This window comes from Lactuca virosa, chromosome 5, assembly GCF_052849685.1.
Source record: "Lactuca virosa cultivar CGN04683 chromosome 5, Lactuca_virosa_CGN04683_v6, whole genome shotgun sequence".
Taxonomy (NCBI): Eukaryota; Viridiplantae; Streptophyta; class Magnoliopsida; order Asterales; family Asteraceae; genus Lactuca; species Lactuca virosa.
The window spans coordinates 64,297,916-64,310,952 of record NC_136430.1 but is presented as its reverse complement, the minus strand read 5'-3'; the positions used below and the strand labels follow the sequence as shown (position 1 = coordinate 64,310,952).

At 31.9% G+C, this 13,037-nt stretch overlaps 1 long non-coding RNA gene across 1 annotated transcript; it reads left to right on the top strand.

The window, feature by feature from the left end:
- The first annotated feature begins 614 nt into the window (after positions 1-614).
- Positions 615-12,704, top strand: LOC145117559 (uncharacterized). The gene is made up of 3 exons (XR_013712708.1): positions 615-960; positions 7,684-7,912; positions 12,547-12,704. It is a non-coding gene; the product is annotated as an uncharacterized LOC145117559 (long non-coding RNA).
- The last annotated feature ends 333 nt before the right edge of the window (positions 12,705-13,037 follow it).

Sequence of the window (13,037 nt, the reverse complement as noted above, 5' to 3'; positions counted from 1 at the left end):
AAAGAACGTCCAAAACGGAGTTCGTATGCAAAAGTTACGACAGTTTTAAGAAAACAGACAATAAAACACTAGTTTTCTTTAATCGCGCAAAACCGAATCGATCCGTTGAGGTACTTACGCTTTGCCGACGGGATTTCCAAGAGCGTTTTTGGACTCAGGTTATAGTCTATTATTTAATTTCACACTCGAAATAATTTTTACGAAAATATTTACAAAAGTTGTGAAAACGGACACCGCGATCCTTTTTGACGCAAAACTTTAAACGCAAATTCCCGGAGTTCCGTAACTCCAAAAATTAATCCGTTCGGGTTTATGGAATCCTTGAATTACCCTCTTTCATAAGAAATTCTCGAAAACGCAATACGATGTTGGGATCTCGATTCATCAATTTATGAGTGTTTTGGGCAAGTTAAAAGATTAAACTACTTTGTAGGCCCCACATAACTTGCATACAAGGAAATGGCCAGCTCATTTCCCCTCTTGCTTCCCCATTTGATCAAACCCACGTGACTAAACCCATATCTTCACCACCTTACTTGCACACTTCATCTTCAAGGTACAAGGCATCTTCAAGATACAAGGCATGGCCTTAAGGGCTTGTGAGTGCCTCTTATGCTATAAATAAGAGCTGATAGCAAGCCATTAAACTCACAAATCTTCAGCCATCTCCTTCTCTCTACATCTCTCTGTAAATCTCTCTCACTTACACTCTCTTTATCACTCTCGGTACACACACACAAACACCACATACAACCACCACTTCACCACCTTACCCACCCAAACATCTCCCTTATAACTCCTTTGACCATCTACAACACCTCAGCCCCTTCCCCCATCGTTTCCAGCTCAAAAGGAGGAAGAACCGGAGGCAAAACATCCCCCGGAACCACCCTACTGCCACCACCGAACTTCCACTGCCGCTGAGTGCCACCACCATCGACCACCACCTACTGCTACGTTGTAAGTTCATCCCCACCACCTCCGTGATTATTGTTTGTCCCATAATCGTCAATCGTAACAAAAATATACATATATAATCTGTCGGAGACCTTTCTTTTGTTGTTTTTTTGGTTCGTCGCATGTAACGTCAAAGAACAGGAGGTGATTCAAACTGCAATTTAAAGTATTCAAAACCTACCCCCCTCACGAAAATTCCTTACAAACCAAGTCTCCATTATTCAAACTTCATTACAAAATTAATTCCCCATACCCCATTTCTAAATTCTTAACATTTGTTATCCTAATTTATTTAAACCTTCATTTATTTATTCACAAATGGTCCCTCATTTGGAAATTTTATTTATAATTTAGTCCTGAACACCTAAACTAGGATGTATATGTTCCATATTGGTCCCTCATTTGGAAATTATTATAACTTAGTCCAACTAAGTTATGTAATTTACATAATAGACCCTATACCTTGGTTAATTACCAAACTACCCTCCAAATATCAATTATATTATAATTTCCTTAGGAAACTAAATTATCTCGGAGATTCGTATTCACGGAAATACTACTCGACCTTCTCGCATCCATTCCAGAACACTAATCGTCTATCGCATGTTAAGGTGAGTGTTACGGCCCCACTTTTACATATTTTCGGGGGGAATACATGTAGTACTTGTATATCTAGTATATATCTATTTTCTAAATATTTTGTTTAATCAAACAACACCACCGTTTTTATGCAATATAAATCACACAAAAATATTATTTATTACGCTACTATTTACGGTACGGAGAATCTGGTTTGAAGGGCCGCATGGGTTGTTGGATTTCAGAAGTGCTATAATGTCAAAATGGTCCCGCTCTCGGTGTTTCATGTCTGGCCCTCGTCTGTATATGGTAGTACGTGTACTAAGTTATATTTATCATACAAAATACAAAAAAAAATATCATTGTTTTGTGTAAATACTTTACCAGTTTTAGAAATAATTGTTTAAACGCTTACATGTTAAGTAAACAAAATCGTTTTAAACCTCAATAGCTTTATATGTTATGTTGTTAAGATAATACAACTAATAAAAATAACATATACGTTCCGAAAAAAAAATGTGCTATGACTGTATAGCAGGTTATCAACTTGGTAGTCTAATTATACCTCATACATACACAGAAATATATAAGTTTATATATTTATACGAGTTATAGAGCTCGTATCTTAGGCTCGTTTATGTGCTTGTACTTCAAGTTTTACCAACTGTTTAAACAAGTATCGTACTCTTCAGTGTGTACGCTTATCAAATATACTTGTCAACTATCTGTTTATCCGTATTTGCGGTTGTTAAGTACAACCTTGGCAGATAAATTTATCTGTATATCCGTATGTCTATTTATCTGTATATGTGGTTGGTAAATACAACCTTGACAGATAACCTTATCCGTATGTTTGTTCATATGTTATCCGTACCATTCCGTTACTATAAACTTAACTAGATGTTTATTACCTAGAAACCATAGTTTATATGTATATCTATACAAATTCCTTACTATAAACTGGACTAGACTTTTGCTATCTAGTAATCATGGTTTATATTTCTATCTTTATCAAACATTCTTTCAAACACAGTTTTCTCACAAAGGAAATACTTTTTAGACTTTTTAAAAGTATTATACTGTGGTTAAGCAGAAAACCTGTGACACTCACCAACCTTTGTGTTGACCCTCAAACTTACATGTATTCTTAGGGGATCATCAGATGGGATTTCAGGCAGAAGATTAGTCGTGGATTGCAGACGACCTAGCTAGCTTGTTTCTGTTATTTGCTTATTTGTTTAAGGCAACTATTGTACAATTTTTATCTATAAGAACCCTATATTCAAACTTAATGATGGAATACAAATGCTATTTTGTTTATCGTTGTACTTGTGCTATATATTCAGTTTATATGTGATCCATGAACTTAGTCCCGCTCCCGGCGTGTTCCGCCTTGGCTGGGGTGTGACACCACAGTTTAGGCACTAAGTCTGCATAGTCGCCAGGGTTTATACAACAGACACTAAGTCCATAGTTTTCAGGGTTCAGGCGCTAAGTCCATAGTCGCCAATGTTTACTCTTTCATCCCTCCTCATTCATCTACCCATGTTTTACCCAACATATTCGTAGATATAAAATACATATATAGTTTAAATCATGTATAAAATCATTCATCCAACATAGACAGCAAGTATTCAGATAATATGCACACATAGCACGTAATTTATATAAAATACTTCATATTTATGTGCAAGATGAAAGTAACTATGCACTCCCTTGTTAAAGTGATGATTCCAAACTCGAACAACGCTTCGCTTCTTAACAATATAATTTCCTTCGACGAAACCTAGTAATATTACCACTAGATTTTAGTCTAATATTTACCGTGACTAATCATTAGTCTAGATTTGTCATTAACTCAGAGTCTACTTCATGATCTATCAAGTAAGGAACAACCATGTAGGATCATATCGGAGGTAGGGTCCATTTGGTATACGAAGTATACTGTTTGGAAATCCCATTTTAAACACCTCACTAAATCACAGCCTAGACATCATTCTCGTAAGTAGATTAATCAATATAACGACTTTGAATCACTGATAAATCTTATTTATAGGTTCATAATAACGATATTATATCTAAATATAAGCTATATTTAAAGTACGGTAGGCGTATCTCACTTACAGCGGGTTTTTATTAAAAATTGGGCTTCGTTGGAGCAGCGTACCGAGCCGAAAAGCTCTTTTCTCGGAGCCTTTGGGAGCCTCGGGGCTTCCTTCGGGTGCGAGGGGGTTTTCCTAGGCTTTAGGGGGGGGGGGGGGGTTAAGGGGTTAGAGAGAGAAAGTAGTGAGAGAAAGAAGTGAGAAATGAGTGAGAAATGAGGCTACCCTCGGCCTACTTTTATAGCCTGCGAGGCCTCGGTACATTGGGCGTACCTTGGACCTACGCTGAGCGTAGTGCTCGCATCGTACAACACGCGTCGGACATAGGCTGGGGCGACGTGGCTCAATGTGAACCGAGGAAAGGGAGTTCGTCGGGCATACGAAGCTTGGACGCGGAGCGTACTCTGACGCTGGGTGTCCTCGGATTATGCGGGGCGTATGCGAGGCCAGGTGTCACCCATCCGAAGCGAGGCGTGGCCAACAAGCGATGGCTGAGATTCGGCCATGTCAGCAACTTCGCAACAGCTTTGCAAATTGCATACTCAACTTCTAAAATTCGTAACTTTCGCATACGAGCTCTGTTTTCGATGTTCTTTATATCCACGCGTAGGCGGGACTGTACTCTACAACTTTCGTTTAGACTCCGTCGGCTAATTTTGACTTTATTTTTAAAGTTATATTTTTTACAGGTCGGGACAGGAATAGTCCGTTAAAAATTCATAACTTCTTCATCCGACTTCCGTTTTCGTCTGTCTTTTTACCGTTGCGCTACTATTAACGAGATCTTCGATTCTCGTTTAGGTTGTGTCGGCCAAAAATCGACCAATCTAATATTCGAACTTCGGGTTGTGTACTGCTGACACGAAACTTAGAAAAATCATAACTTCCTCATACGAAGTCAGATTTGGGCGTTCTTTTTGTGTACACTTTCGGTTTAACGTATTCTACTACTTTCGTTTAGATTGTTAAGGCTAAAAATCGCTCTATCGTAAATTCACTATTTACGTCACGTAGTGTCGTGCCAGTTTTGTCGCGAAACTTCGACGGGCCATAACTTCTTCGTTATAACTCTGATTTCGGCGTTCTTTATATGTACGGAACCCTTGTGACATATGCTACAACTTTCAGTAATCTTTTATCAAAAAGTAGTTTTCGACACTTATTGTCTCTAAATTGACTAGCCTGGATCTGCGGGCGTTACAATCCATATTTTTTCAGTAATCTTTTATCAAGAAAAATATCTTGTTACTCGTTTGTTAATGCAATAAACAACCGATCAAACTCGTTCTTTAAATTTGGTATGTCATAATCTAGCTCCTCAGTAATAAGACGATTGTTTGAAGATGAAACAAAATCAACATCTGGGTAAGGCATCTTTCCATATTTTTTAAGACTGAAATTGTTACGGAGTAAAATTTGTTCTATCTCAAACAAATCAAGTTTTTAAGTTGATCTTCGTTTAGTGATAAACCTATACGGAAAATAATGTATTAATTAGAACGTATAAAAAAACAAATTTATTGGGACGTAAAATATAATTGAATTTATAATGAAATTATATATGATACTATTTTAATAATAATGAGATAAAGTTATATTACCTGGAGAATTTAATCTCTATTGTTGATTGTAAAGAATTCCATCTGACAGGTATTCCCAAGTGTTTTGCCAAACTATCTCTGGTTTACACAAACTGTTGGACAATAGCATCGTAGCAAATAAGAACCGTAGATAAAAACTAGATCCAGAAAGACTTGCTTCCTTAATTGCATCGATGAATTCTTTGTCATCATCTAAAAGGCCAAGATTATAACATGCATCTTTAAAAGAAGAACATAGTTCACCATTGACTGTGCGAATTTCTTCGAATGATTTAGGACCTTCCACTTTATTTAAAAGAATTCTTAAGAAATATGTTTCTCCGAGTTTAGGTGAAACAGAGTGAATTCTACCAATCACATATCCAACTTTACTTGGCTTCCAAATCAGATCTTTACGATGCCAAACAAACTTTGTAGGAAATTCAACATATGTCAGTTTCTGTGCATCTTTATTGATTTCATTACACTTCATCCAAGATGTGAACATTGAAGAAGCAATTGAAGTTCGGTCAAGAACATCTTCAATGTCATCGTCTGCCTCATATATAATTTGTTGATCGGGAAGTTGAAAAGGTAGTCTAATCACAGCAGGATATCTATAATGAACATCGTATTTAAAAATCTGCCATGATGCTTCACATGCAGAAATATATCTACAATCATACTATTCTTTAATTTCATCCACTGCATCGTTGTTATCGGAATCATTATTGTTTTGCACCATAGAAACAGTAGCTCTATCAGGACCCTTGTTTATATATTTAAACAAATACTTTATGGAAGATCCTTGATTGCACCATTCAACATTAATGTGTGCCTGATATCTTTTCAACATATATTTGTTGTATGGAACAACATTTCTGTTATCTAACTGAACACCAGATTTTTCAACAAAATGTCCATCATTTCTTCTCCTATACAAGGGAAAACCATTTGAATCAACTGAAGTATGATTACAAAATTGCTTTGGAAAGTTTTTAGAACACTTTATGTCGACCATGCATGGGCAATTCAAATTTTCAACTCCACATGGACCGTGAATCATGAACTCCTTGACAGGTGAATACAATTCTGGATCATCATCGATTTTTGGAATCTCAGCAGAAATAATGGGATCGATATCTTCAAATGTAGGAAGCTTGCAGTCACCATGCATAAACAGACATATATGACTATGAGGCAAACCTCTTTTTTGAAATTCAATTGTATAAATCACCGCATGCAAAATATACAAATAAGATACAAGTTAGCAACTAAAATTTATATATATATATATATATATATATATATATATATATATATATATATATATATATATATATATGTTTATGTTCTATGGAAAACAAAAAACCCTAAAAAACCCTAAAAATCATAAAAATGCATAAAAAAATACTTAGAGATCACAAAACTTTTTTTTGAATTTTTTTTATAAAAAACCGCAGCTTTTTTCTTAAAATTTGCTGAAAAAAAAATAAAAAATCAATTTTTTTTTAATAAAAAAAAATTTCAAAATTTTTTCAGCGAATTTGTATAGAAAGCTGCGATTTTTTCAAAAAAAAATTCAAAGAAAAGTTTTGTGATCTCTAAATATTTTTTTTATGTATTTTTATGATTTTTCGGGTTTTTTAGGGTTTTTTTTTTTCCAAATAACCATTCTCTCTCTCTCTCTCTCTCTCTCTCTCTCTCTCTCTCTCTCTCTCTCTCTCTCTCTCTCTCTCTCTCTCTCTCTCTCTCTATATATATATATATATATATATATATATATATATATATATATATATATATATATATATATATATATATATATATATATATATATATATATATATATACACGACATATATAATAAATAATAACAAACATATTTTAAATATCTTTAGGAAAAATATAAATTATTATATTTAAATTTATACGTTAAACTATAAATTTAAATACCTGCTTGAACTTTGCCCAAAATTTCATTTTCCCTTAAATCTTTAATAAATGCATCCAACTTGATCTTAAATAACCTACATAATATATCCAGTCTATCTTCTGGATGAAGTGGGGTGTCCTTAAGAAACCTTTGAACTTCCGGCCATTTTGGATTACAAGTAAAGGTTATGAAAAAATTAGGATATCCAAACCATTTACAGAGCGACATGGCATCCAAATAGTTTTGCATCATATAGCGTGCACCACCGGTAAATGAAGAAGGTAAGATGACACGTTGTCCGACGTTCGAAATATCTGTACTCCTAAGTGCTTGGTGATTACGCAAATTCTCATAAGACTCACATCTAAAAAAAATTTGTTGGTTACGTATGAAAAATAGTCTCTCGCTTTCAATCATGGTATATCCATCAACCAAAAATTGTTGGAACAACCTTTTTGCATTAAGAATCAGTGAGAACGATTGATCCCTGTCTTGAATTATATAAGCGAAAAAATCTCTCATTGTACAGGTCGGGCGCTTGCTATTACTTGAAGATGTAATACCTCTATGAAGGATATCAACTCTATAACCATCATCGCCATATGAAAATAGTAATGGATAGTGAAGAGCAAGGTAAGAAGGATGTAATCCACTGATACGCTGTAATAATCCTGATGAAGTTTGAACAACGATATCTATTTTTTCAATTGAATCACAAATGTCACCGACAACTAAAGCTGCAACCTCAGAAGAAGTTGGTAAGTTACACGTCCTTCCATCTTGTTCTCTTTTTCCAATTAATCTTAACTTCAAATTAGCATAAGGAGTTTGATGAAGAGTATCTCTTACCATCCTATAAGACTTGACCAACGCATTGTTCGAATCTAACATAACCTTCAAAAATTCTATAATCTGGAGATCATATGATCTTGAAGTTGATGTAGAATCGCTCGTTGGTCCACTGAAATATTATAAACAATTATTTAATATTAGTAAAAAAATTAATGAATTGAAGTGAGTTATTAAAATTAATTGTAAAAATATACCCAAAACTTGTCGATCTATTTGAAATCTCGTTCTCCGTATCATATATGTATAACTGACAAAATTTCGGTCTTGAACTAGGTATAGGTAAAAGACTTCCCATACTATGATAATTTTGACCACTAAGTCTGAATATGTACGGTGCGTTGCCTCTGTTGATGGATGAATCAACTTTGCCTCCCATCGATGTAAATGAAAACATTGAATTGTAACGTCAAATGTTCTTCATGAAGTGTTTGCTTTTTGAATATACCGATCTATAAAGATTTCTGTAGGATGACGGTGCTTCTTTTAAGGGTGGTAGCTCAACTTTGCCGTAAGCACAACATAGGGAATAAGACGTATTGCCTTTTTTTTGCCCTCTAACCGATTCATCTTTCCATAATTTTGCATGACAAATCTGACATATAACAATCTAGTCTCCATGATCAAAGTAATCTGTTGTATGCAAAAAAATAAAAAAAATAAAAAAAAATAGAAAAAAATTAATAATATTAAAACTTTTAGAATTATGATCACCTTTGGATATACCGCAGAAAATATCTTCAATAATATGATCATCTATTTTTTCTTCATCTAATGTCAAGTCAAACACAGGTATAGCGGATATAGATGGAGTCTTCCTTTTTAATTGATGTTTTCCTCTCGATAACTTGATTGATGAAGAATTTTGGATTATTGTCGAACGATTGTTGGATGTCGTGGCATTACCAAACACTATGTCGTGGCATTACCAAACACTGAATTATCTTTGTTAATAGATAGTGGTGTTTGAAGGTTATCTACCCTAATAAATAAAGATCTTTTTACCACATGTCATATTCTTATTCATTTTGCCACATGTAATTTTATGATTATTTTAAATTAATTTTTATTCCACATGTCATTTTATGGTTTTTTTCTATTTTATTAAATTCCACATATGATTTAAATCTAATAATAAATGCATATCAATTTCATTAATGGACTTTCCTTCTAATTTCAAAATTACTAAATTAAATGTTCATTAATTTCCTTCATTTATTTATCTAAGTTATTTGTTTAAATTGAAAAGATAAAAAAAATACTTTAATTTCTGTAATTTAATATAATTTTTTTTACTTTTCTTATAAGGTCAAGCTTTTCAAATATTTTAACTTTTATATTTACATTTTCTTTTAAATGAACACATGTAATACATGGGTCTCACACTCAGTTATTGAATATATAATTGTCTGGAAAAAAAATACAAATTACAAGGTTAGCAATTGGTATGATTTATATAAAAATTGAAAAATATATTTTTAAATTGGTGTATTTAGAAATACGTACCATTTGAAATGTTAGAAAATGGAGTTCTAACATTTATATTTGTTGAAGGAAAATTCTGAATTATTGTCGAACGATTAGTGGATACCGTGGCAGTACCAAACATGTAATTATCTTTGTTAGTAGATAGTGGTGTTTGAACTTTATTATTGATAATATAATTGCCTGACAAAATTAAAATACAAATTAGAAAGTTAGAAATTGATATGAGTTATATAAATGTGAAGCATATATTTTTATATTTGTGTATATAGAAATACATACCATTTGAAATTGTTGAAAATGGTGTTGTAACATTTATATTTGTTGAAGGAGGATTAATAACTGTATACAAATGATTTGACTGAGTTTATATTTTCCTTGTCTAAGTTAACATTTGTATAGTTATCTCTAGATATTAATATTTGACCACGACTGTCTGTTATATAATGAAAAAAAAATAGTTAGTAATAATAGAAATAATATTAATTATTAAAAAATAATAAATTAAAGAGTCTTCAAATTTTTATATAATTTTTATATTAAAAGATAAATTGTAAGAAAAACGAATATAAATACTTTTATTCGACATGTAAGAAGCATGTGTAATAGATGAATTTTGATGGGTTGATGTGGTAGGTAATATTTTGGATTTTCTATTATCGAAATATAATTTTCTAATTTTTCTCCTTTCTTTAGCGTTTGTAGATTTTGTAGTGTTATTTGAATCTGTAAAATAGTAGAAAACAACTTATACACATATTTTATGATATAAAGTTAAATATATTTTTATTTTAATTTAATTTTATATTTAAAATAAAATAAATAACATATTTAAAATAAATTAATAAAATATATAATCAATGGAAAGTAAATTAAGAAAATTACCGTATTGGGTACAATGAATAACATGTGCAATAGGTGTACGATGAGACAATGATGTGGTATATTGTTTTTTGGATTTTCTGTTATCCAAATATAATTTTCTGTTTTTTCTTCTCTCTCTAGCGTCTGTTGCATTCATGTCTTTGTTTGGTATGTAATGACAATAATAGAATACTGTTAAAAATGAATTTAATAATTTAAAAGTAACTGTTACGGTTACAGACGATTGGTAGCTCATGTAATATGTATAAAATTGAATACACGAATTGAGTAATAATGAAATAGCAAATGAATTGGAGCCGGAACGGCTTAAAGGATATTTATATGATAACCATATTAACGGTTTGAAATTATTTATCCGTTTATCGAATATTAAATCTGGTCAAAAATGGTCATTCCGGACCAAGTGGTCATTTTAAAAAAAAAAAGTTATAATTTAAAAAAACAACCACAAAAAAAGGGTTAGATTACTCAATCGTAATAACTACTGATAATCTAAATCTTAATAAATAATCAATATCGAAAGTAATACATACTATTTACCAATCTTTAAATATTAGTTTTTTTTAAATCAATTTACGTTGCATATCATAGTTGGATAATATGTATGTGCATTTTTCTAAATTGAGATTGAAATTATTTCTCTTAGAAAACCAATAAAATACATGGATTTATCATATAAGTCTACTTTAGTTAATTTAATCAGAAAACGAATGTTTAAATTAAATTTTTAATCACTTTGTAATAGAACAACATAGATGTCTTTTGGGACAACGATGGAAAAGAGAAACTGAGAAGGAACATACCTTCAAACGATGGAGGCCCTTGTGCAGAATCAGAAGAAAAATTGTCGAAAGAGGATCGATTTGTTGCAGTTACAGAATGAAAGCGGGGAAGTTTGGGCTAATATCGAACCGATGAAACACTTCTTAATATGTGTATTCTACTGGTAAAAAATTAGGGCTTTTTTTTGATGAAGATGCAATCTGCTTGAAATCGGATGGAATAATTTCTCCTTATTCAATCCTGAGGTCATAAGACCTCTTTATGTATGTAAAAAAATAAATCCCGAATATCTCTCTGAAAAATTTAAGATCCCGCTAGTGTAATTCCATTTTCGGATTTCATACTTCCCGCTAGTGTAATTCCATTTTCTAAATGAGTTTATTTGTAGTTTCTAAACTTTTTACAAGCAAGAATTATAGAATCGGATTTTGCAAACTCCTTACATCAAATAGGCAGAATTAGTGATGCAGGTTATTCTGTTATTTTGTTACACACATAAAAGTGTGTTTTAAGGGGTAATTAAAAAAATTCCACAATATATGTGATATTTGACAAATTGATGATATTTGACAAATTGACCACTTTTTTTATCATTAGCACAAGATGAGTTATTTACTAATAAAGTTTAAGCCTTTAAAGAGGGGGTATTTTGGGAATTTTTTTCAAGAATTCAGGTTAGAAGAATTGAGTATTAGGTGTATATGCATAATGCATTGCATGTTTAATGAATTAGTGGTTTCTTTACTAATAAAGTTAAAGGAGAGGGGTATTTTGGGAATTTTTTCAAGAATTCAAGTTAAAAGAATTCTATACTTGAAGCCTTGTTTCATTATAAGCAAACGTCCAAATATTAACCTGAATTTACTATCAGTCAAGCATTTACATTTTATTGTACATTCTACATTTTGAAAGTAATATTTATCAACCACACATTTGAACTCCTTGACACCACAAATCTTCAGTTCGTCCATCTCTCCATCAATTTTTTTTTATTGTGACTTGTTCATCTTTTTTCTACATCATAATAAATTCATAACTTAAAGATTCTACTATAACTGCAGCTCATTAACAGTTTATATCATGATAACATACAAACAAACTTTTGATGATCAGATCCAAATGTGCCCTCTCAGGTAACTCATGCATAATATTTTAAATCGAAGCTACTATCCCTGGTTAAATATTGTTAATGTGAACCCCATAGTTATTATCCAGTTAATCATTACTTGCATTGATGATGATATTTGATGATATAAACGTATAAAATTTAGCCTATAAATCAGGAATCGATATAAGTAAGATAAGATAACGAATTCTGCATATTTAATTTCTGCATATTTTCTTCCTATTTTTCTGCATATTAAGTCAATCGATTTATGTTGATATGTAGGAATTGAATGTGAATGGATGTTGTGATTATATGAGCGGAAAAGAAGATTGGAGATTCACGGAGGAATGATACCTGACGGGATAGAGTGTTAATAAAAAATACGCGGTAATCGTACTGGATCAAGTTTCACATAGTGTTGCAATATTCTCCCATTAGAATACCCCTTAAAGCTTTTATTTTACAATTTTTATTCCATTCCACACCTGTTTTCCATGTACATATGATAAATAGAGTCCAGTTTTTACAATGCACTTTGGGAATTGAACATATCTTAAAAACATTCATTAAACAGTGACTATTTTTATGGTCGTTTATTTTCTATATAAAACAAAAACCAGTTATATTCATTCGTTTTCCCTTTTAAAGAGGGACCAATGACTTTAAATATTCAAAAATTAATTTTTATATCAGTTTTTAGAGTTTTTACATTATTTTTTTCCAGTATATATTTTTTAAAATGAAAATTCAATTTATTACACATGTTTTGTTGA